Source organism: Prionailurus viverrinus, chromosome C1 (genome assembly GCF_022837055.1).
Source record: "Prionailurus viverrinus isolate Anna chromosome C1, UM_Priviv_1.0, whole genome shotgun sequence".
NCBI classification, from domain to species: domain Eukaryota; kingdom Metazoa; phylum Chordata; class Mammalia; order Carnivora; family Felidae; genus Prionailurus; species Prionailurus viverrinus.
The window spans coordinates 138,572,296-138,594,340 of NC_062568.1; the positions used below are offsets into that span (position 1 = coordinate 138,572,296).

The 22,045-nt window shown below is 40.3% G+C and overlaps 1 protein-coding gene across 19 annotated transcripts in view; it reads right to left on the bottom strand.

The window, feature by feature from the left end:
• The window catches only part of LRRC8B (leucine rich repeat containing 8 VRAC subunit B), a 98,609-nt gene that overhangs the window by 55,504 nt on the left and 21,060 nt on the right, over positions 1-22,045 (bottom strand). For 16 of the 19 annotated variants that reach the window (XR_007154790.1, XR_007154786.1, XR_007154782.1 and 13 more), the window contains exon 2: positions 1,027-1,081. The exons of 1 other annotated variant lie outside the window; for it this stretch is intronic. The gene's annotated coding sequence lies outside the window, so the exon portion shown is untranslated. Of the gene's footprint in view, positions 1-1,026; positions 1,082-2,671; positions 2,743-22,045 lie in introns of those variants that run through there. 2 more of the 19 variants (XM_047871023.1, XM_047871028.1) reach the window with 2 other exon arrangements.

Genomic DNA, 22,045 nt, shown 5'->3' on the forward strand with positions numbered 1-22,045 from the left:
TGCAATGATATTGGGGAAGATCATTCCATGTAGAAGGAGGAAGAAGCTTATGAATGGGTAATCAGAAAGGAGGCCCCAGGCTGGAATGTCAGGAACCTGGGGAAAGCAGAGGAGTGAGAGGGTCTGCAGACAATACACAGAGTTTGGATAAGAAACAGCCCAGGAGTGATGGGAAAGACACTGAAGAGCCTTAAGGAGAGAAGTAGCTGATCTCATGTTAGCTTTTAAAAACTCAGTCAACTCAGCGGATCAGCAGGGCTATGTGGATATACTGAAGACATCAAAGGATCTATACCTTCATCTATAAAAAGAAGAGTGTTCACAATACATTAGAGGACAGAGGCACTGTCCTCACCACTCCTTAACCTAGATTATATATGTTCAGAGCTGGGCGATACACTTTTCAAGTTATCTGTCATATTCACAATACTAGAGAGTCATGCTACTTAACACAGTGTACAAATTCTTCGGTCATTACGTCAAGGTCAAAAGCTCTGCCACAGAACTAATTTAAGATTAATTTGCCACAATTATAAAAGATAAGTGATGTTTCTAGGAAGCAACAGAGAATAGGACTTTTTTATTTTTGACTTATGTAATTTGGGAAAGCATGGCTATCGTTTACTTATGGAAACATGGCAAATTGATTCCATGCATAAAAAACACTACCTTGAACAAAACCCAGAAAACTATAGACATGGAGTTACAGAGTCTAAGCCTGTCATTGACATTAAATTCCTCAGATCTTTAAGGTTTAAAAAAATGACAAATATCAAACATACCCACATATATTTTGCAACATACAAGACCAACAAAGGATAGCAAGATGACATTTTACCAAAATGTACAGAGATTTAATTGTCTGTTTATTAACTGGCTGAAAAACGTAAAAAAGATTTTATTCAAAATGTCGGTCGAAATAACAATCTCTTTTTACATACTAAGTATTCACTATTTGCCCCAAGCTACCAATGTTAAGAGTAATTATCTTTACCATGTGTTCACAATTCAGAACGTTAGTCTTACCCTATGAATGGTGGTCAACTGGAAACTCTGCAATTAGTTTCTATTTGAAAAATTCCTAAAGAGAAATCATAAACATATTGTTACATTTTACCCATCAGACTGCAAGACAAGTTATCCGCTCATGCAGCTCTAAGATTTCCAACATCTATAATAACTTTATGAAACATACAAAAAGTAACTAAAAAAGTGAGTGTTGTTAAAGAGATCACCTTTTGATCTCTTGCAAAGGTTATCGACTAATACCCAGGGAGTGACCCAGGGACTAGCACAAGTTACAATTTAATGTCATCACCACAGCAATTTACAAGGCATAAAATATGAACATTAAATGTTTACTTGAGAATGAGATAAGCATTATATCTCAGGTACCACTCACTTTATAAATAATAGAAAAATCCCATTGAAAAAACCCATTGAAAATATCCATGTTTCTTATAGAAAAAAGAGGAAATGTGGTGGGGTGGGGGAGCCAATATTTGGGATAGTTTCTCTCTCCAGTTTTTGTTGCCACTGTTTTTGTTTTTTTGTTGTTGTTTGCTGGCCTGCTAGTTTTACACAAACTATGCCATTTGTAAAATTCAATGGCACAACATTTTTGCCTATTATTTATCATAGGCTTTCTCAGTGTTGTCACAGTTTCTCTAAATAGCATTAAAAAAAAAGATTTTATTTTGAAGTCGTCTCTATTCTCAATGTGGGGCTTGATCTCACAACCCCAAGATCAAGAGTCATATGCTCTTACCGAATGAGCCAGCCAGGCATGTCCCTGAACATCATTTTTGTTTTTGTTTTTATAATAAAGTTTATTTATTTATAAATTTTTAAGCTTATTCATTTATTTTGAGAGAGAAAGTGTGAGTGGAGGAGGGGGGGAGAGAGAGAGAGAGAGAGAGAGAGAGAGAGAGAGAGAGAGAATCCCAAGCAGGCTGCACAGAGCCTGATGCAGGGCTTAAACCCATGAACCGTGAGATCATTCGTGACCTGAGCTGAAGTCAGACACCCAACAGACTGAGCCATGCAGGTGGCCCCTATTTATTTTGAGAGACAGACAGCGTTCAGGGGAGTAGCAGAGAGAGAGAGGTCTGTGGTGACAGAGAGACTCAATCTTAATCTCACGAACCTTGAGATCATGACCTGAGCCAAAACCAAGAGTCAGACACTTAACTGACTGAACCACCCAAGGAGCCCAACATCATTTTTCTTAGGAGTGTAATAGTACATATGTATGTCATAGTTAAAAAAAATATTTCCTTACTGAATCTTGGATTTTCCCTTTTCCCCCCTTTACTAATAATACTGTAAATATCCCTGTACTCTGTTCATATGATTTCCTTTGCATAGATCTCTAAAAGTGAGAGTAATGGGCGAGAGGGCATAAACATTTTAAGGCCTCTGATATATAACAACCAATTGTTTCTCAAGAAATACACTGATTTTCTTTTCTATAAACAATATATGAGTAGCACCCTCACCAGATGTGGTCATCATCATTAAAAAAACAAAAACAAAAAAACCAAAAACACAAAACTGTGCTAATTCCATTCTAAGTTATTTTATTGTTTCTTTATTTTGCATTTCTTTGATGGAGTGGAGATGAACGCTTTTCAACATGTTTTATTAACAAATTTCATTAACATTTATTTACCTACACCAGAGGAGTATTTTGCTGAGAAGACGGAAATGTAACGACAGCTCTTACAATGACAGCTTGTCATCTCCGAGTGAAGTGACTGCTGCCAAGTAAAAAAAAACAACAGAATGTAGCTCGGTTTCTGTACTGAGGCTAAAACCAAATCACTCAAACTAATTTTAGAAACTACAGCAAAAGTTATCGCCTTTCTTCCTCCTCAGCCCCAAACAAAAGCACCAGTTAGAAAAATGAAATGTGAAAATACTAAATGACAATGCTTGTTCTAACAGAATAAATAGTCCACATTAGGCAGCTTAAAAACAGGCAGGACTCTGATTGCCAGAGTAACGCTGACCGACCCGTGCTGACATGGGCTGTGGGGTCAGTGGCTCCTCCAGCTTTCGAGGCTAATAGGTTTTATAAAACTGGCATCACCTACCCCCCCCCCCAAAAAAAACATTTTCTCTCCCCAGGCAGGACACAAGACGTGCTCACTTTCACTTACAAAGTCAATTCCAAAATAATCTCAAAACACGTATTCTGGAAGATTAGGAGAGGACACACAACACTAAGAATTGCCTTTCTCAAATAAGATCTCCCTTTGGGAGGTTCCTAGTGAGGGACATATAAGGGAATACCCGCCCCTCCCCCCCAAGGACTGGGGATTAAAGAACAATAGGGGACAATCAACTATGACAGAAAAACAGGAGGCCCCCAGCCTTTTACTTTGAAAGCAGAGAAGTCTGGATGCTCTGATTTCCTTCTGGTCAGTAGAGATAGGGGAGACTGACAAAATGAACTCCTTTGTAGTTAAGCAAAGAACGGTTATAAAACTTTGGGATCTGAAAATTGGCTTTCCATTTGGGCAAATTTGTGTTTTAGATGGTTAAATAAAATCTTTCCCTTTAATGTTTAGCAAGAAGTCAAAAATCTCTGCATAGTAACCCGATCTCATTTTGTAAGTCAGATATGGCAAGAGTCACTGCAATATCACACTTATTCATCCTGCCTTGGGCAATTCCGTAAGTTTAAGGCTTTAGGTTATATAATAGCCTATTTCATCAGTTTGAAAAGTTCAAACTATGAATACCAGATGTACTTAAAAAAGGGACATTTCCTGGGGCGCCTGGGTGGTGCAGTCGGTTAAGCGTCCGACTTCAGCCAGGTCACGATCTCGCGGTCCGTGAGTTCGAGCCCCGCGTCGGGCTCTGGGCTGATGGCTCAGAGCCTGGAGCCTGTTTCCGATTCTGTGTCTCCCTCTCTCTCTACCCCTCCCCTGTTCATGCTCTGTCTCTCTCTGTCCCAAAAATAAATAAAACGTTGGGAAAAAAAAAATTTAAAAAAAAAAAAAAAGGGACATTTCCTTTCACCATCTGTCCTATCCTGATCACCTCCATGAATCACTTCCATGAGCCACCTTGACCTCCATCTGTGTTCCTATGACACTAACAGTTCTCTCCCACTGTTTTATCATATACAATAAGCTATTGCCTCAAGTTCCTTGAGTGCTGGGTGGGACAGCATCTTATTATCTACATCTCCAGGACTGCTCTCGGTATCTCTTTCCAGGGCTAGATTAAAAGCCTGCATGTTACGGCAGCTTGCATGTACAGATTCATCAGCAGGGTGTTGAAAACATCTCTGGAAACTTAACTAGATTAAATAAGAATAGTATCCACCAGAACTTTTCTCAGGGATTGTACAGAGTGTGGTTGCAAGGAAAAAGAAGGGGTCTGCTATTTTACTTCTGGTCAGTTGAGATGCTAGGAACTTGAGGGGTTCTTTGGCTACCCTTTCCCTCTCACACAGGGCTTGGCTTTTCCTCTTAAAAAATGTTGTGAATAAATATATAAAGAATAACAGTCTGAAGTGGCATCAAATCATTAGCCTGCCCAGGGTAACAAATTATTAGCTTATCTCTTGTTCCCCCATGTTTCAGTCTTGCCTCTATTCCCACCATAAATATTTAGTATATAATCACTGAGTGAACAAATAATACTAGGTCAGGTCTTACCACCCAGTTAGGAACCAAGTACAGAGGAAGAGACCCAGCTCTGTGAATGGTCCGTGAACCCAACCACACACATGATGAGTCTCAAAGGGTGAGAAAGCAAAGCAGAGGGAGGGGACAGAACCTCTGGCATTTCCATCACCCCATGATACATCCAGAGATTCAGAAGCAGAGGCTAAGCCTTCACTCTTCAGGAAGAAAGGAAAAAAATTTACACCTGCCAATTTCACCACCAAACATGACATCTCACAAACCTGAACGGAGAACCGCTGTCAATTTACCATGACTGGCTGCATTATAATGATGGTGAGTCATTTTGAATCAGTGATGGGTCACTGGATAAATGCCACAGCACTCCTAAATGGCTTTAATATCTTATCAAGTTATGATTTCGCAATTCTTTTGTACAAATGAAAAGTACAATGTAACAGGAATAATACCAAGACCAGTGGAAGTATCGAGTTTTCACCCCAACAAGGATGGTGTGTATCATGCTGTTTTGTGCCTACCTGCCCTTCCCACCCATCCCCAAGACCATAGGCCCTGGGAAGGCAAGAATATTTCTCATCTCCTCAGGGTATGCCAGATCTTAGATGCTCTGTAAGTATTGTAATTCCACAATTCCAGTGAGCTATGACCAAGCTCAAAATACTGTATGTCTTTTGGATGGTTTCAGTCTCATAAAATTGGTAACTTCTCATAGGGATCGCTGTAAAGAATGTTACATCCATTACCACATATTCTTAACCCAATGATAAATATCAATTGCCATGCACTGCAAATCACCCTGGTATTTAGATCAAATTCACTTCTGACCCTAAAATTAATCCTAAAAGGGTTAATGTTCACCAAGTACTAAATGACCGTTAAACACAAAAGATGTTTAAAATGAATGCTGCTATCCACTCCCCCCCACTCAGAAAAGTACTCAAAACATTCCTCAGGCTTCTTCAGCATTTAGGGAGTACTGAGAGTTCTATTACACTGCCATTAAACTGCATCACAAAGAGCTGGTTAGATGCCTTTCAGCCTCTCCCTTTGAGCTCTTTGAAGAGTGCAGTGTCCTGGGCAGGACCTAACACACAAGAGATTCTTAGTAATAACTAGCTGTTGAATTAAGAGGTAGGAGATGGAAAAGGGAAGGCTACCATTACCATGTATTCAGTGAGGGAGGTATTATGATCTTAGCTCTAAAGGTGAGAAAGTTGAGGACTGGAGAAATGAAGAAACTTGCTCAAGCTCACACAGCGAACCCCAAATTCACACCAACCAGCGCTATGAGCCATCTGCTACACCGCCTCTCCAATGAACTATATAAAAAGGAGTTTTATATAGAATGTGGCATCTCTCTGTAAAAAAAAAAAATTACAATCTATCTTTTAGAGGAACCAAAAGACACAATCTAAAAATCCGATCTCTGCAGGTTTCCCAGCTCATTACTCAGTACTCCATCCCCATACAGAATCAACAAACGCTCCCTCCATCCTGCCTGCCTCTATTATGTAATTAATTAAGACTGACATGCCAGATAGCCAGAGCAAGGGTGCACCCTGCAGGCACAGCTTCTCACAAAGAAACATTCCCCCATCAATTTTATGACAAGAGGAATAACTAACTGAAGTTGAATCTGTATTTAAATGATATTTTACGAGGCTTTTCTTCCTGGCTTTCCTATTAAAATGCAGTTCCAAGAAATTAATACCATATCCCCTACAGATGACATTCCTTCTGAATTACTTAATAAAGAAGGATCACATGCCTTCAGTATGTTTGTTACTTTCTAGTATGTTAGTGCCTTTGTTAGGCCTAATTCTTATTATAAAACTCTCATGAATGTTTGAGAGACCTGGAAGGGAGCTGCAGCAGAATGGTTAAGGTCAGATCCATCTTTGACTTGGTCATTTACCACCTGCTTGATCTTAGATAAGCTAAGTATCAATTTTCTCATCTATAAAATAGGGACAATGGAGTTATTTTAAGAATTAAATGAGATAACCATAAATCAAATGCTTAGCACAGCAGCAGGTACAAAGTAAGCACTCAAAAAGTGGTAATTTATTAACAGTGTAGCAGCTTTATCCAAAATTAATCTTTTAAAGATTGGCTTTAAAGTCTTATCCTGTAAAGAGAAACCAGACTGGATGTTAGGGGGTTTCGTTCTCCACCTAAATGAGTGATTTGTATGTTGGATTTTGCAATCTATCACATGACTCCAGTTATTAGAAAGTGTTGTGAAATATAAATGTAACTTACCTCAATTATTTAATATATGGCCCAGAGGGAAGACAAAACAATACATGCTGATACAAAAGTAAGTTAGCCTGGGCAAGGAACCCCCACTTTTTGATGCAGTGCCTGTCTTTCGAGTCAAGATTCATGCTGCAGGCAAGTCAGATAGAGCCAATGTCACCCAAGCAAAGGCCATATTTTGAAATCCATAGTTGCACAACAATGTGCATGAACTTACTGTCACAGAACTATACACTTAAAAATGGTTAACGATGAACATCTTATGTCATGTATATTTTACCACAAAGAACCTATAACCATGTAAAACATAAAAACTGTTCTGACTGCTTTAAATTAACAAAATGGATTATGCAAATTAAATATAGTGTGGGCCCCAATGTCCTAGAAGGCACACCAATACAAAGTGTCTACTGTGCCAAATTTGCTTTAGCCATAATCCATAGATTATAATAAATACTATTTAATTATCAATTTTGTTTGTTACCTTGAATTAGGATTTGGCTGTGTGAGAGAATATGATCCTACTAATTTGTCCAGAAAAGGCATAGATTTTCTTTTATCCTAGATAAATAGCCATATATGAAGCTAACACATTCAAAAATCTTCCAGTGACTATCTAGGTAAGCATGCCTATGAGATCTTTTTTCCCCCTAAACTAATCATTGAAGCACCCATATGTTTACAAAAATCACCAATAACTTTAGATGGGTTTGAAAAGTACTTGAGCCTCTTATTAATCTTCTTTTCTTAAGAGGTCAATCTAGCAGAAGGTGTCAACAAGGATAGCCTAATGTGAAGGAGGGCTGGGGAGAGAGGCAGATGGGGGTTTGGAGGGTCAGGGTGGGAGCTGGGGTGGAGGGAGAGGTTGGTGGGAATGTGGAGAGACTGTATGTGTGTTGGGAAGTAGTTAAAGAAGAGTAATCATAACGATTTGCTTTAGTGATAGCGGACATACGTACTGGGCACTTATACTCATCAATCAATCAGTTCCTGAGACTCTCATAATTATGAACTCATTTTTGTACAGTTGCCTTGTTACTTCCTTGGGCTCTGGATATGTGGGATGGAAATGACCATCTAAGGCCCAAGAGGACAGAGGTAATGATCCATATCAAATGAGAGCTAATTTAATAAGAGAAATCATTGCTCTGCCTCTCTGTATGGGGTATACTGCAGGAGGATGAGGGAATGCAGGAATGAGACTGGATATTTAAATAAAGGAAAGTAACCATCACAGTGGCATAGGGAAGAATCAAGACCACAAGGCAGTATGGCTTATCAGAAAACCCCTGACTAGGTGTCAGGAGACCCAGTTTCTACTTCCTGCTTTCCATTGATCTGACAGTATAAGTTAAGTAAGTTACCTTACCTCATTTGACCTGACTTTACTTACTTGTCACATTGGAGGAAAAGCCAAATGATAGATAGACCCTCCACTTCCAGTATTCCACTGTCCTCTGAGTTAATTAATTGCAGTTAGAGTTGGGGGACACCTAATCTGAAAAGACCCCTCTGGAGTGGTGAAAACTGAGGTCTTTAAAAGAAAACAGTGACAGCACCAGAGAAAACATGAACTCAAAGACCAACAGTGTAGGTTTTCTTAGAAAGAGAGCAATGAATGGTCTACAATTGGCAACTAACAAATCAGTCTTGCTAAAAAGAGAGTAAAAGTGGTTCATAGCAAGAAAAGAAAGTCATTGGGTCAAGCATATTAACAAAAGCACTGATTTTAATTGAAGGTAGAGAGGTAACTGGAAACCATGCAAGGGTCCTAATACAACCCCTTCCCTTAAGCACCGGAGTTCACCATGATTTGGTCCTTGTGCCATATATGTGTTCCTCAGGTGACATCCTCTGCTTGAAAACGTCATCTACCACCTCTGTATATGTGATCCCCAAAACCATATGGTGAACCCTGCTTCCTAACTCTGAGCCTAAAAATCATCTCCCTAACACCTTCCTGGCTATTCACTGAGATGTGTGGGAACAACTCGCACTCAACACATCCCAAACTAAATCCACCATTTCTGCCCACACCCACACCAAACCTGCTCTTCTTGGATCCCTGAATATTGGTAGCAACATCCAGCCTGACAGGTGAATGATGCTGAAGGTTGGTAGTAATATCAAGAGCTCAGGAATCTACTCCAAAACCTTCTTTCCCTCTATTCCCTCAAATCTACAAGTTCTTTTCTTAAACTAGCCCCTTCTGCATTCCTGCTACCACTGTCTTGGGTAAAGCCCATCAAATCTTTGGTGAAGACAACTGAATGTCTTCCTCTCTTGACCTCCTTGGTCCCATTTCCAAATTGCAGCCAGAGAGCTCTTTCTAAAACATATCACCTCCTGATTTTTTTTTTTGTTATTATAAAGATAAAATAATATCACAAGGAGGGGTTGGGAGGCCTGACAATGGAATGTGATGGGAACAAGTGTTATCCACCTTCTCTTGGTGTTTTATTGGCTCTTGCTGTTTCCTTCCCAGGAATGCCAGGGCTTGACTCCAAAAGACTGGGCAGACTGGGTCACATATTCGGTGATCATCACTCATTTGAGAATAGCTGGACTCAGAAGAAAGGGTGCTTCACCCTGTGGCTCACTGTGGGCACTCACTCAACCTGACAAGTTAGCTATGGCTCTCCTAACTGCAGCTCACGCTGCCTGTGTCGAGGATTCTGATACACTTTGGACTAGCGCTGTGAGGAGAAGGGATTTTTAAAGCTTCTAGCTCTGTTCCTATCTACATGTTACCGGTGTCTATGCTCCCAGATACTGAGCATTTTTACAGAAGTTTGCTTCTCCCTGGACAGCAGCAGTCATTGCCATGGTAGTCAATTCTGGGAATACAGAGTGATTGCTCCCCCCATACGTATTCTGGAGTAGCTTTACGTAAGTGCAAACTGTCCAACTTTTGTTTATTTTTATACCTCTTGTTGCCCCAACCCTGGGGCCTTGTTGCTGATCAAGTGAAGCCTCACTTCTCCATTCCCACCACAAGCAAGAATTAGAGGCAGGGGCTGTTTTGCATGGCTGTAGTGTGGAAAGTGTGCACTATGAGTCCCTGGCCTGCCTCCACCACCATCTACATGGGCTTAGCAAATCAACGCACCCAATCTGGCCTTCCAGGCCTCCCTTGTACAGTATGGACAATCATACAGGCCCCATGGGTCAATGCTGGTGTTAAAATAAGTATTGTGGAAGTACTTTGGAGTCATTAAAGTGGTACATAAATGTAAAGGTGAACTCTTACAAAGAAAGCCAGTGGTTTTTTTTTGTCAGTAAAATAATTTTAAAAGAGGATGCCTTTGGCCTTGGAATATTATCTTAAATCGAAACAAAACAACCCATGAAGTGAACTTTACTTATACCACTTTGGTTCCAAGGAAACAAAACAGTGAGAGTTACAAGGTCACTGACACCTCCTAACATTGAAGTCCCACTACCAAAGTCAAAGGAATATTTCCGAAAGGCCCAGGGGTCCAGGTAGAAATTTGTGGCCCAAACACAGAACTGCACAGTGAGAAGACAACAATGTAAGTAGAAAATTCTTTCCCAAGGCAACCTTGCAAAAATGGACTGATAATGGACCATTTATATTCTTTCAGTTGGAGAAAGAGGAAAAGACAACGTTAACACCCACAACCTCTGGCTCACAATGCCAATGAAGTGCAGCCATGCCTACTTACGTATAACCCAGAGAAGGCCTTTTACAGCATTCCAGTCAGCTGACACTGCTTATCTCTTCCCTGGAAGAAGGTGTGGAAGACTGAAGCATCCAGCAAGGGCATTAACAGAGAGAGAGGTCAGTTTTGAAAGAACAAGCCCTCCTGGCATCTATGTTTCAGGTAGAAAGTCCACTTTCACCTTGGTGTTAAATTAATGCTTCATGTGTGCAACTTGGATAATGGCTGCTGGTAGTCAAAATCACTGGTTTCCACTTGATCCTCTGCCAGAGCAGAAAAATGTCTGGTTCACATTTAGAGTAAACATGGCAAGATGTCTTTTTTCTGACATTGTATGGGTGTCCTACTGTGCGGTCCTATTCTGACACTACCTCGAGATAGCGTGAGACTGTACAGGTTTAAGGGTTCAGTCCCACAAGACTGCCCCCATGTCAGACCCAGTCACAAGTCCCAGGACCCAGACAACCCACACTTCTGTCTGACTTTGTAATAGATCCAAGGGTTCCTGTAACCCGCTCCTTAAGTTTGGCAATTCATTTGAATGACTCACAGAAATCAGGAAAACACAAAGCAGTAGGTTTATTATCAAAGGATACAACTCAGGAACATCAAGGAAGAGATGCACACCACATGGTATTTGGTGGTAGTCTCGGTGGGGGAAGGGGAGGTGGGTGTGGAGCTTCTATGCCCAATCTGAAGGTGCCACCCTCCCAAGCACCAATCGGGAAGCTCCCCAAACCCTGTCATTTAGGGGTGTTTATGGACGTTTCATTACATAGACATGGTTGACCTGTGTAAATCACTGGTCACTGGCAATGAAACATCTCCAACCCCTCTCCCCTCCCTGCTCCCCCAAGGTCGGATTTAAAGTTCCAATCCTTGGGGCTCCAGGGTGGCTCAGTCTGTGTACGACTTTGGCTCAGGTCATGACCTTGTCGCTCTGGAGTTCGAGCCCCACATCGGGCTCTGTGCTGACAGCTCAGAGCCTGGAGCCTGCTTCGGATTCTGTGTCTCCCTCTCTCTCTGCCTCTCCCCTGCTCATGCTCTGTCTCCCTCTCCCTCTCAAAAAAAAAAAAAAAAAAAAAAAACGTTAAAAAAAAAAAAGTTCCAACCCTCTAATCACAAGGCTGGTTCCCCTGGTGACCAGCCCCCAACCTGAAATTCTCCAGGGGCCCAGAGTCACCTCATTAGCCTAAACTCAGGTGGCTAAGAAGGGCTCATTATGAGCAACAAAAGGCACTCCTATCAGGAAATTTCAAGGGTTTTAGCTCTGTGCCAGGAGCAAAGACCAAATACATATGGTACCACTGGTAGCACAGCACTGCCTAAGAACAGTGTCACAGGAGGGCTAATTCCTATTCAAAATAGTTGCAATTTGGAAGAGTGCAAAGCAGCACACTTAGAAGGTCAAATTCACCTTCAAGGCCCAAAGAGCAGTCATTAAGCCACGGACTTCCTGAGTCAATGACTTACAGACTTTCTTCCTAAGGGAAGCCTTCCCTGCCCACTGTGACCAGGCCTGTCACAACGAGCTCTTTTAGTTTTCTCTCCCTTGCTTTCATAGTGCTGGTCACACATCTTCATGCAATGGCTCAAATAAAATTGTTCAAAATAAAAAAGTTTATTTCTCTCCCACTAAACTATAAGGCCTATGAGGTCTGGTCTACATGTATCATGCTCATCACTGTATGGCCCTGTATTCGTACAGGCAGAAGCTGCTATTAAACATTAAGTGAATGGGAAAAGAGTTAAAATTAGACCTCCTTGCTTGGAGCAAAGACCACAACTTCCTACAACCACCGCATCATCTTCAATTCTCCAAATTCCACTTGACATGCAGAAGCCCCTGAGACATTTAGCAGATTCAAGACCTATCGGCAGAGAAGAGAGGTTTAGCTCAGCCATGGCATTAAGTATAATTTCAGGCAGCTCAGGGCATACTGAAGTGATAAAGCAAGGTCAGGCTTCTAAAGGAACCCACAAATAACTACTAGGAATCAGGGAGAATGCGCCACATTGCAAAGGTGACAGGCGGAGTTTCTGCACACAGGTTTGGCTTTGGGCTTCAGAGGCCAGCAGGATTCTGAGGCTTCATTTGATGTTAGCAAAGGAGAGGAACCTGGGAATTTTAGAGTTTTGATGGCTTCTCAGGAGACAGAAGTCACATTCCCCATCTGGAAGTTTAACACATGACTTCTAAATCAGGGTGGGGCTTTGTCTGGCTCAGTGACAAATTCAGCTGCACAAGAAGCATAATCTCCGGGTTAGTGACCTAAGTTTCTCCTTTGTACACAGCAAATGAATCTTCGGTCATTTCTTAGCAACCAAACTTGAAAGGGAGAAAGACTGTGCCAAGAAAGCTAATGGTGTGTTTTTTTTCCTGTGTCCTTTTTTTCCCCCCTTACCACCCACAAGAAATAATATTTTTCCGTTTATATTTGACAACACCATCTGTTTTGATTGTGGAAAGTCTTACCCATTCAAGGAAGCCAACAACTTAGCTGCTGCTAGCTGAACAGATGTAGAAGTAAAGAGGACCCTATATACCACCAACTTGTGTCATGGCCAGAGATGGGACCTCAACAGAGAGTGTGATAGGATGTCCTATCCTGCATCCACTCTCACACTAGGTGTCCTCAACAATCGTGACCTATTTTCGACAAAGGTGCAAAGTATCAGCCCAAATGTTGAAGGGAATAGAAGGGTGTCGAACACAGACCTGACCTTTGAGAGGTGCTCATGCTTTAGTGAAATAAAGCATGAATACAAGAAAGCTCAACTGGATTACATCTTAGGGCATCTTAGTGGCATCTTAGGCCAATATACACCAAAGGAATAATACTTACGGCAGAGGAGTTATGAGTGGATCACGAAAGATGCATAGGATTTATGTATGCATAAATCTTATCCTTCGGGATAAGAGGTAGAAGGGGTAAGAATAATAGAGCACATATTTTATACGGAGGAATGAAGGAACAAACAAAGAAGGTAGGAGGATTCTGAGGTGAATTTTAGGAGTTAGTGAAGAGACATATACAGATGGAATAGAATTTTTGAGACAGAAATAACAGACGTAAGTAGATTAGGGTCAGATAGTAAAGAAAGTCTCCAACGTCAGGCTAAGAACTTTTCAAGACACAGCTCAGGCCTGAGAAATTATTGTTTTAGGGTCACTTTATATTAGTTTAATTTTACTTTTAGAATTAATAACAAAATATTTTTATGAGAGCAGAAAGTAATTTACATTTGAGCATATAACCAGTAGGGAACCATTGATGGTGTCTGAATAGGGGAATGATGGAAAAAATACATTTAAGGGCATGTTAGTATATATTAGAGAAATTAATCTGAAAGCATCAGGAGAATTCATTGCAGGGGGTTTGACAACAAGAGCAGGAGCCCTAATTCTATATTAAGGTATATATCAGATCACCTCATTAAACATAAATGGGCTGCAAAACTAAAATCTCAAGCAGAAAAATAGTTATGCTTAAAAAAATTAAATTTTCAGATTAGCCAGTCAAATGGTACACCTGGACAGAACAATTAGATTTTGAGGGAGCAGCCTTTTCTGCTTAATTGGTGTTTTCAAAAGAGAAATTGATTTGATTAGTTTTTTGTTTTGTTTTACACTAGACAGTACCTGAATATTGTGATGAAAGTAGAAGTTTTGGGGTAAAAATATCACTTTTAGAATTAATAGCTCACCACTTGATGCAATGCTGTAATACACACAGCCTTTTTAAAAACACAACACAGGGGCGCCTGGGTGGCGCAGTCGGTTAAGCGTCCGACTTCAGCCAGGTCACGGTCTCGCGGTCCCGTGAGTTCGAGCCCCGTGTCAGGCTCTGGGCTGATGGCTCGAAGCCTGGAGCCTGTTTCCCATTCTGTGTCTCCCTCTCTCTCTGCCCCTCCCCCGTTCATGCTCTGTCTCTCTCTGTCCCAAAAATAAAAAAAATAAAAAAAAAATAAAGTTAAAAAAAAAATAAAAACACAACACAAAATGGTGCCAGATGGACCAGTGGCCATGTTTAACACACCATAAGCAGGCCATCAGTTTGAGAATATACCAGGCTCTTCTTCTGGAAAAATCCTTAGGCATTATGTCACTCACCACGCAATCAAGCCTCTGCTTAAAATCAAGTTACAATTACTCTAATTATGGGCCAACATTTCATTTGTTTCTCAACTGGTGCCTAATCAAACAGTTCTGTAGACGACTTCACCACAAGGTAACTTAATTAACTTCAGCACCAAAGGTTTTTTTCTTTTTTTTTTTCTTTCCTACAGTTTTCTTTGGGCAACCGATTTACCAGTTCAGGCGTCAGAAATCTTAGTTCTATAAAACTACTACATGAACTAAATCAAAATCAAACCCAAATGCTTTCATCCATTGCAAAACAATATGCTTCTCCCATAAACGCTTTATTTAAATATTTCCCAGCAACAACAGACTGGTGTGGACAAACCAGGAAGTGAAACCAAGTATGATCACATTGTGAAAGCCGAGCAAAATGAAAGAATATACTGGAATTAGCTGAGGCACTATTAAAATTTCATTTAAAAGTCCATCCCTCTGGAAACTTCAATTTAATTAAAGCAGTAATAAGAGGAATTTCAAAAGCATAAGTCTTCATTTTGTTGTTTGGCAATTTTCCCAAACTGCTATGCAAATGTCTTGTCCTGTAGCCAGGCTAGATCATCTGAAATGTGAGCACTCACTCAGCCCGCCTGGTGAGTGGAGAACACGGTTAAGCTAGCATTTTCCATGTCACTAAATCTACTCTGAAACAAAACAGTCACAAATCCTTAATGACTTGCTTTGGAGAAATGTGCCATTTGGTTCTAATGTGACAAGCAAATCCCACTTCTCCTAATTGTTTTGCTGGGGTCACTATTGTTCCCTTTATCCTATTGTAAATTAGGAATTCCCTGAAAATAGGGACTATATTTTACTGTTTGATTCATTTTCTTTTTAGTTTAAAACATTTTTTAATTTAGAAAGAGAGAGAGCATGTGAGGAAGGGAGAGAGGTAGGGAGAGAGAGAGAATCTCAGGCAAGTTCCATTCTCAGCGTGGAGCCTGACACTGAACTCAATCTCACGACCCTGGGATCACAACCTAAGACAAAATCAAGAGTCAGGTGTTCAACAGACTGAGCCACCCAGGCACCCCTTGATCAGTTTGTTTTTTAAATGAGTACTAAGACTCAGTGACCCAGACATAGTAAGAGTTATAAGTATCTAATGGTTCTTCTTATTGTCCAAGGATAGTGTTTTCCAACAAGAGTTGTCACAGTTTGTATTTTTCTTCGAGTGGTGGACACTAAGCAGAATCATAACTCCTCGCACCACTACCATATCTCTTGTTCCTAGGAAATTGCCTGTGGGAGATGGGTTAGAAGATAGCCATGCAAAAATGAATTCTGGTTTGCTCATTATTATTCTTATTAACTTTAAGTAGGGTTTGAGTAAATTATAATATTATAATGCAATATTATTATGGACACTTTTTAGCGATTTAAATACATCAGGTAGTTCCTGGAAATACCTATGACTTTATCAAGTGATCAGGCACCCCAATCACCACACAAACACCTTTCAAATGTACCAGTGCTACTCTGCAGACAAAGCAGACACACTCCTGCTACATGTCAGAATGAAATTTAAAAGGGAAGAAAAATGTGGATAATTACAAGCAGTGACAGACAAATCCACTGGCATGTATATGTGGGCATATAAACATACTGTGTGTGTATACATGCATAACAGTAGGAAAATTATGTACATGGTGAACTCAATAAACATTTGACAGCCTACTCTGTGCAAGAACTGTTATTCTTAAGAAAGTGAGGCAACTCTAACTATTAGGTATTTACCCAAAGAATATAGAAATACTAATTCAAAGGGATCCATGCACCTCAATACTTACAGCGGCATTATCTACAATAGCAAAATTATGGAAACAGCCCAAGTGTCCATCAACTGATGGACAGATTTTTTACAGATTCATGAAAAAGAATTAAATCTTGCCATTTGGAACCGTGAATAGAGCTAGAGACTATATGCTAAGTGAAATAAGTCAGTCTGAGAAAGACAAACACCGTAGGATTGCACTCATACGTGGAACTGAAGAAATAAAACTAACAGTCGTAGGGGGGAAAAAAGAGAAAGGCAAACCAAGAAAGCCACTCTTAACTATAGAGAACAAATTGATGGTTACAAGAAGGGAGGTGGTTGGGGGGATTGGTTAAACAGGTGATGGAAATTAAGGAGTGCACTTGTTGTGATGAACACTGGGTGATGTACAGAATTGATGACTCACTATACTGTACACTTGAAACTAATATTACACTGTATGTTAACTGGAATTTAAATAAAAACTTTAGAAAGTGGGAAAAAAAGAAAGCGAGGCAATTCTACTGTTGTGGTATGAAAAGGTTGCAGAGACTGCCTGGGAGTTGAATCCTGAGTTTGTCAGTGGACCCATGAAAGAAGTCAGTATTGAGGCAGGCCAGTTCCCTAGATGGGCTCTTTCTCTCTGGTCACCTTGTTTTCTTCCTGTTACTCTCTCATTCCCTGTATCAAATACTATTCTTTCCTTTAGCACCTGGAACTTTACACTTTTATTCATTGGATTCTCCCGACACGGGAAATTTTACTAAACATTTGCTATGGTGTGAGACGAACAAGACAAAAAGGAATAATAATCTGTCAATGAGAATTCATTTTATTTTGTATTTCATCTTATATCTACCCTTAAAACACACATCAAAGTTAGGAAGATGGGAAATATACACTAAGTGATCAGGCAACAAGAAAATATATTATCAAGAATTAAACAATACAGTTGAAACACAGTATGATTGAAATGAGATACAGCTGCATAATGCTTTAAAGTTTAGGGAGCATTTTTTCCCCATAAGTCATTCAAATCATTTGCTTGGCTTTATAGCAGCCCAGAGAGGAAAAAACAAGCAGCCTAAGCCACATTTTGTGAACAAGAGCTTGATCCCATAACTGATACCAAACATCGTGTTCTTCTCACCATCCAAAGCTTGTACAAAGCTTTGCCTCGAACAAAGGTCAACAAAGTCATAGTTCAGGGACTAAAGAAAGCAGCCTGGGCCCGTAGGGATATGCAGGAGCTGGATCAGAAAGCACTCTAGTCACAGTAGAGCAAGAACAGAAAGGTCTTGAGATAAGAAGAGCAATGAGGTAGCAGGTCCCCTGAGGAGAGACTATTCCTAGTCAGAGGGAGATGACTTCACAAATAAGTGACCTAGTGAGACTTTTAGTGTTAAGATTCCAGAATGAAGAGGATGGCTTCACTTGACTCACAAAAGAGAACCATTAGAGATTCTAAAACAGAATGCCAGCCATGTTTCAGGAAGACTAACCTGGTGGGGCATGGGAGATAAATGGGGCAGGAGAAGAGAGACGGAATGAAGGCAAGAGAACCAGGTAGGATCCGACAGTAGTAATTAAAAAAAAATTTTTTTTTAATGTTCATTTATTTTTGACAGAGAGAGAGAGAGAGAGAGAGAGAGAGAGCGAGCATGAGCGGGGGAAGGGCAGAGAGAGTGGGAGACACAGAACCCGAAGCAGGGTCCAGGCTCTGAGCTGTCAGCACAGAGCCCAAGGTGGCCTCGAACTCACAGACCGGGAGATCATGACCTGAGCTGAAGTTGGACACTCAACCGACTGAGCCACCCAGGCTCCCCCTACAGTAGTAATTTAATAATTAAGTAGCAAAGACCCAAATAGGAGAGTGTCAGTGAAAATGACCAGGGATGAGGCAATTTAAGTAGCATTATGAGGGAAAACCTGGTAAGTACTGGCTGTTGGGAGAGATGGGGAAAAGAAAGAATAAAGCTCGACTGCTAAAAGGCACTTTATCATAAAGTGTTAGTTAATATGCCAACATTCACTGGAAGACCAGTGAGCAATCTCGTGAATTTTGCTCTTTAGCTTTAAATCAAGGATAATTTGCTAACCTAAGGTTTCATACCTTTATAAAGGGTTTGGCATAGCTAAGTTTTGACTCAGTATTGCTCTCAAGAGTGAACCCAGTAGGAAAGCTGATGAAGGTGAGATGAAGGACATAGAGAGGCCTGGGCACCATCAAAGCCTCATTGTTGGAGGCGTCCCATTGTCTTCCTGATCATGAACTACTAACTCTCTCACAAAATATGTAAGTGTATCTATTTCATTTTACTTTAGTTTAAAAAAAAAAAAAAAAGCTGCTACCTCTCCCATGGTACTTCAACTCACATTTGTGCTTTAAACTTACTGGTTGTAAAACAGTGAATACATTTGGTTTATCAACAGAATTAATAGTAACATGAAGGAATTTCAGATGTGCTGTGTTTTGTATTTTTAAAACTCTCAATCTTCTCTTTGCTAGCTTTGATAGAGTTGGAAAATGTATCCTTGGGGAATCTAATTCTGGAGAATATTTCCTGTTTGTTTTTCTCTAATTTATCTCTGTTTGATGTGCTATATAATTATTTAGTCTATTGTCTGGATCTACCCACTAGGCAGTAAGCTCTGAGAACACAGGACTTTTACCTGTAGGGTGCACCGATGTACGCCCAGCACTTAGCACAGATAGTAGAGCTTAATAAATAATAGCTGAGTGAATCAGTCATAGTCCTGTGATCGTGATACTTCAAGAATTTAACATGTGTTTTTCCTTAGTAATCATGTCTCATCTGCATGCTTCAACTTAATCTTGAACCATGGTTTCCATTTATAGACTCTGAAGAAATTCTTTCAGGACCTATACTGTGATGGGACCACGCAGGGCACGGAACGTTGTGGTTGCAAAGGAATTAACATGGGGAAAATTGCAGCCAGGTCTCAGTTTCTCCCAGGTTCTCCTGGGATTCCTCTGTCTAGCTCCGTCTTAGGAGGGTGAGTCCTGATTCTTGTTCTACCCGTGCAACTCTCACTTCTGGTTTCCTGCTCTCGATTCCTGTTTCAGTCTAGGTTTCCTTCTGGTATTCTGACCCAGGTTACCTGAGTTTGACATCTGTTGTTTTCATTGCTTGACACTTTGATTTTTTTTTTTTTTTGTGGTTAAACCTACAGAACAGTCTAAGTTTGTATTTCTACACAGACCAGAGACTCACATAAGTTAAAATTACAAAACAGATATTATAGACTACTTTCTCAAGGTTCTTACTGTCCTTTCCTGTCCCCATTATAAAGCCAAATAATATCCTCACCATGTTGATGATGGGACAATCAAAGTGACCACTTGCATTCCCTTATTCAACATAATTTTTTTTTTCTGGGCAACTGGATTTAGTTAGGATGAATTATTACACAAAGACAAGAAGAAACTATCACCATAATCTAAGTTCCTATTAAGAATGAAATGGGGGGGGGGCACCTCAGTGGCTCAGTCAGTTAAGTGCCCAACTTCAGCCCGGATCATGATTTCACAGTTCATGGGTGTGAGTCCCGCATCGGGCTCGGTGCTGACAGCATGGAGCTTGCTTCAGATTCTGTGCCTCCCTCTCTCTCTGCCCCTCCCCTGCTTGCATTCTGTCTTTCTCTCTCAAAAATAAACAAAGAATGAAAATGAAAAAAGAATGAAATGAAAGGGACTTCAAACATAGGGAAAGAGAGATCTATTCTATGTAATTTGTGCTGTACATTTTCCATTTGGTGTCTAGATACGTGTTAGGAAAAAATATCGTGTTTGTGTACTCTTCGTGAAATGCAGTCAGTACATAGCCTACACTCTGCTTCTTAAGCCACTGGATTGGATCTAATTTAATTCATAGGCCAACAACTCTAAACACATCACTTGTATCAGCAAGGCAATGTTTAGAAAGGCTCTCGTCATCTGCACAGAAGACAATTCACTTGACAGCACTCCTTTCTTGAGCAATGAGTCAAATCAGCTAGACTGAAAATAAATCTAAAGGGTACACAGCTGTCATGTAATCTGAAGTAGCCCTCTGAGCAATAACTTGATTCATTTTTTCCCTATTTGTACAACTGGTTCTGCAAACAGGATTGCAATCCAACAAATGCATTTTTCTCCCACTTTGAAGAGAGAGCTTTTCAGTGTCCTAGGGAGGGTTCTTCTGGATTCCTCCATCCTTATGGGTATGGCAAACCACACATAGTGATCTCTTGATTTTATTTAACAAGAAACAGACATTTAAAGTCAATGGTGTAAGGGTGCCTGGGTGGCTCAGTGGGTTAAGCTTCTGACTTCAACTCAGGTCATAATCTCACGGTTCGTGAGTTCGAGCCCTGTATTGGGCCCTGTGCTGACAGCTCAGAGCCTGGAGCCTGCTTCGGATTCTGGGTCTTCCTCTCTCTCTGTTCTTCTCCCGCTTGTGCTCTGTCTCTCTCTGTCTCTCAAAAATAAATAAACATTAAACAAAAAAAAGTCAATGGTCTATGTGAACCGGTTACAAATAGGGCTCTATAGAGTATAATACTTTATTAAAGAGATGTTGGCATCAAAGTTTGAAGTACCGACAGGTACCAGACTATCTACTGGGTATAGGCAACTTATTTATTTTCATTGTAGCATTCCTTAATGGTTAACTTTTTGTTATGGGAAATTTTAAACATACATAAAAGAAAGAGAGGAGTGTAAGGAAGCCCATGTGCCCATCACTCTGATACAACAATCAAAATACCCAGCCCCACTGGATTACCTAAAATAAATTCTAGATATCATATTTTATCTGACCTATTTTAGAACATATCTCTAAAAGGTTTAAAGTCTTTAAAAATCTTTACAACACAGAACCAGAATACTATAATCATACACAATGGTGTGCGGTAGATATTCAACAACCAGTTCTCCGAGGAGGGAAAAAAGGTCCTGATTTACAGTCTTTGCTAACTTGCATGGCAAAACTGTTTCCACCATGGCCAATTTCAAGCTACTAACATGATGGCGCTGAACGTGGGGCTGAGAAGAAATGTGTTATATAGTACTTCCACTATGCAGACACCTGACACATAAGCAACCTTAGGAGCATGGATAACAGCAAATTATAGTAAAATAATTAGGAAGTGATCAGTTTTGAGTATCACTTTTAATACTTTAAGTTTGTATAATTTAATTATTTAATGGATGTGTTTAACAGTTGGCTTGGAAAGTTCCTGAAAATACAACAATCAGCTCTTGTCCACTCTAGCATGCCAGTGAATCACATCCAAATAATTAACAATTCCTTAATACTACCAACTATCCAAATTTCTATGATATGTCCTTCCTCTTTTTCCTCAGCAGTAGAGTAATATTTTAAACAGGAAGGAAGGAGGAACTTTGCTTCAGAAAGCTACACTAAAGTGTCTGGATTTCCAAATGGTTCAGAGCCACTGTGTATAACCCACTTGGCTGTTAAAGTCTGCTTCCAGGAGATTAAGTTAGTTTCTGTCACACACAAGTCCCTTCATATTACTGGGG